Here is a 4,221-nt window from a genome sequence, read left to right as displayed (position 1 = left end):
GGTTCAGGGTAGAAATGGAGAGTGGGCTATCACTCTCAGCTCTCATTACTGGTTTTCTTGTGGATGATAAAAGCAGTAATAATAATAACCTCCACCTAGTGAGGACTTCAAATAGTCCATGTCAGGTTCCTTGCACTCTCAAACTCATTTAACGTTTACTAAAATCCTGTGAGGTAGACATTATTATTCCTATTTTGTAGATAGAAAGACTGAGGCTCAGAGAAGATTACGTCACCTGCCAAAGGCCAGATGCCAAATGTACAGCTGAGCTGGGGTTTGACCTCAGGGCTGTCCGACTCCCAAGTCCAGGCTCCCATGTCCGGGGGTCTGAAAACTCCCTCCTGCCACCTGCCCTGGTTCCCGTAAGGCCATCAAGTTAAGAAGGGTTTTTACATTTTTAAATAATGTATGGGGGGAGGCATAAAAAAGAGATTAATATTTTTTGATGTACAAAAATATGAAATTCAAATTTCAGTGTCTGTAAACAAAGCTTTATTAGAACACAGATACATCTGTTCATTAATGTATTATCTGGCTGCTTTGTGCTATAACAGAAGAGTTGAAATATTTGCAGGAGGCTGCATGGCCCTGAAAGACAAAAATATTTACTATCTTTACAGAAAAAGTTTGCTGACCCCTGCTCAGTACCATGCTGCCTCTTACAGATAAACCTCCTGCAAAGACAGCTTCCCTTTCAGAAGTTTTGCTACAGAAAGAGCGCCTACCTCTGTAGCAATCAGTCTTGGTCTCAGATTCTTTCTCTCTGTGTGCTGAACCAGTGGGCTCTCCCAGCTGTCACCTGGCTCCCAATGCAATTTGAAAGGCAGAGCTGAGGGCAGCCTTTAGACTCTGCCAGGCAGGGACAGGCCAGAGCAAGCCTGGAAGGAGAGAGAAAGGGATTTAGACCCAAAAGTTAGCTCAACTCCTTTAACGCCTTCACCCCTTGATTCATGATTTCCTGCTATATCTTGTTCAGTTGTGAACATGCCTGGGCCCCAGGCAGGGTCAGGCACGCTGGAACCAATGAAAGTACAGGGGCCTCATGCCCCATGATGTTTTATCCAGCCTCCACCCTGACCAGCCTGCAGAGGCCCATCTCAGCAGAACCCTCCCTGCCGGGCCTCAAGCAATTTCCTCCTGTCTGAGCCTCAGTCTCCTGATCTGTAAAATGAGAGGTTGGTCTGGCTATTCCAGTCTCCACTGCCCCACACTCCTGTAGAAAGCAGGCCTTCCCCTTCAGATTGCATACACACTCTAGGAGATTCTACAACAGCCTTTGCTTCTCCTATGGGGTGAGTTCCAAAGAGCAGGTTTCACTCTCTGTGGCATTCTTTCGTTCAGCAAAAGTTTTTGAGCACCAGCTGTGTGTCCAACTCTGTGGAGATACAAAGGAAGTAAAAGTAACAGCAGAGCTTTCGATTTGTTTCAGGATACAAGATGAGAAGCTACAGGACAATCCCAGCAAATCCAGACTCTATGGACAATGCTGAGTGCCAGTTGTACATTTGGCATGCTCCACGTGTGTTCATGGCCATCCATGCTTTTACTGAAACCACAACACATTCCTGTGGCCCAGGCATCATTAGACCTATTTACAAATGAGGAAACTGATACTCTGAGATGTTGCTTGAGATCAAAAAGCTGTTAAGAGATGAAGCTTTCACTGCAGGTCTCACTGATTCCAAAATCTATGTATCTTCAAAAAAATAGGTCTGTAGGTCTGCCCCTCTCAATCAGGGTGTAGTTGGCTGCCTGAGTGGGTACAGGAAAGGGATGTTTAGACAAATTTCTTTGAGGAAAAAAACATCTTCATAACCAGCAGAAAGGGCACTAGACTAGCAATCAAAAATTCTTCTAGGCTCAGCTCTGCCTTTGAATGAGTCATATTACCCTGGGTGAGATTTTCTTCCCTTCCTGGGTCTTAGTTTCCCCATCTATGAAACTACAGTGGAGAAACTGGACAAAGTGATCTCGAAGCATCATCACACTCACTGCTTCTCACTGTACTTGCTTCACGGATGCTGCGCTTGGGCTGCTTGGGCACAGGATTCGTTGGTTCAGCTCTCGCCCTGAGTTGCAAAGCTCAAACTTGGTACCTATAACAGAACCTTAAAAAGACAGAGAAGCCTAATAAAATTCAGAGTATTGAGCTATACGGGTATAAACCACAAAACTAATTTTTTAATGGAGATTAATGTTATGTAGATGCTGCCTTCCCTTCCTAGTTCCATCTGCTTGGCTCTGGTGGAATTCTCTTTCTAAGAGTAACTTGGAACTCTGCTGAATTTGAGTCTTCAGAGCCTCCTGCAGCAGGAGACAAGAGACAAGGATGTTGAAAAGGAAGCTGGGGTAGAGGTGGGGGTGGCAGAAGGAGGACTGAGGACTGAAAGATGGGGAGGATTCAGGCAAGTGACGTCACGAAGGTCCACTGCAAATGGTGCAGAGAAACACTACATAGCTCTTTCAACTGCCTCCTGGTGGAGCCCTGGTCTGGTTCCTATTAATTAATTGCTTGATTATTGATCATCCTTTAAATCTTATGGGCTGAAAAATAAAGTGATAAAAGAAAAAAATAGCAAAACTATTCACAGATTTTCAGGTGGAGAAGAACAGGAGAGAGCTTCTAACTCGAGGCGCTCACCAGAGTGGGGAGGAAGTGCCTCGTGGAGACTTGCCGGCAGCGCCCTGGGCTCCTGCTCTCTGGGAGGCTCTCCATCATATTGAGCATGTCCAAATGCTCGAATAAATGTCTGCATAATCTCCACAGCATATTTCCAATTTAGCTTTTGAAGTGGTTTGACTACCCGTAACTTATTAAATTTATGGTTGCTTATGATTCTTTGGTATTTTAATAATTGTGTTCCCTGGAATTCCTGAAAAATATGAAAACCTCAACTGAAAGTTGTTTTCATAAGAAAATTTTAAATGCTAAATTTAATTAATGAAGATGATGAGAAGTTTTACATAAACGTATATTTTGATCTTACAATTTCCTTTTGGTATCTTCATTTTTCGAGTCTTAAGTTTCCTAACACCTGCAAAGCTCAGAAGTAATAGGTACCATGAGCTAGTGACAGCAGAGGTCAAACGCATCCTCACGATTCCTCAATCCGAAGCGCCCTGTAGATTAGGAATACCAGTCTTAAAAGGGCAGAGAGCGTGCGCTGCCCTATACCAACCTCCCCGACCCCAGCCACTGGTTCCTGCCCATTCCCACCTCCACAGGAGGGGATGGGAGCTGGGGATCTAACACCACTCCCTCCTCACCTCCCCACCCCCCACCCCCGCTCTACCACACCACTCCTGAAATAACCTGCTGTGCAAGGGGCTACCCTCTCCCTCTTTTGGCACCTCCCACGAACCCTTCCGGAGACTCCATAAATCACCAAGACTCTGCGCAATACTCCCTTCCAAGGTCTCCCAGAAAAAAATCGCTGTTAAGTAAAACAAAAGGGGGAGGGTTGTGCTTCTTGCAGGCTGACCCAGACAGAAGCAGAAAGAAACTGACAGTGTAAGGGACTGTAAGCAGATGCCAGCCAGGCCTTTGTTTTCCATAACAAAGCACCACTGCTCTCCTGCAGCCTCATTTTCATTTCCACTTGAGGTTGGGGGTGGGGAAGGGAGAATGCTTTGGGGAGGGGCGGGCCATTCAGTGCTGGGAATACATATACAGATGAAGGTGAGTCAAGGCTATAAGCACCCAGATGGCCAGGATGAAAAGCTTCCCAGTCCTAAGAGTCACAACTTCTCTTTCCCTTTAGAGGCTCATGGGAGAACTGCTAAGCAAGACAAAGAGTCTGTTATACAGGATGTGGCAGCACAGGGACTGCTGTTTGACTGCTTTTACTCCTACACATCAGAGAGCACACAGGAGACAGAACCCAATTAGATATGCGCTGACCCACGCTTGCCATGTACAAGTGTCAGTGCATTATTCATTGATTGCATCCCCTATCTACTTAATTAATTCTCATACTTACTCAATGCTTAGCCTGTGTCCCTCAGGCCTGTTCAGCAACCAGAAAGCACTTACCTTAGTCCTGAAGTCAAATATAATAACGATAATAACAGCTGACACTACTGGCTTCTTTCTTGTGCAAGGTATTTTACTAAGTGTGCCAATCTTGTCTCATTTAAATCTCAGAGCAACTCAGAGATAGGGATGGTTATTCTCTCCACTTTACAGATGGGGAAACTGAGGTTTGGAGAGGTTACATATCT

General features: G+C 45.3%; 1 long non-coding RNA gene across 1 annotated transcript; it reads right to left on the bottom strand.

Annotated features, from left to right (window-relative positions):
* Positions 1-469: 469 nt before the first annotated feature.
* Positions 470-3,179, bottom strand: LOC120587631 (uncharacterized). The gene is made up of 2 exons (XR_005649050.1): positions 2,988-3,179; positions 470-2,873 (listed from the first exon to the last, which is right to left on the bottom strand). It is a non-coding gene; the product is annotated as an uncharacterized LOC120587631 (long non-coding RNA).
* Between the last annotated feature and the right edge of the window lie 1,042 nt (positions 3,180-4,221).

Source organism: Pteropus medius, unplaced genomic scaffold, assembly GCF_902729225.1.
Source record: "Pteropus medius unplaced genomic scaffold, Ma_sr-lr_union100, whole genome shotgun sequence".
In the NCBI taxonomy this organism is placed as follows: domain Eukaryota; kingdom Metazoa; phylum Chordata; class Mammalia; order Chiroptera; family Pteropodidae; genus Pteropus; species Pteropus medius.
Note: the sequence above shows the minus strand (reverse complement) of the source record. Positions and strands in the feature narration are given on the sequence as shown.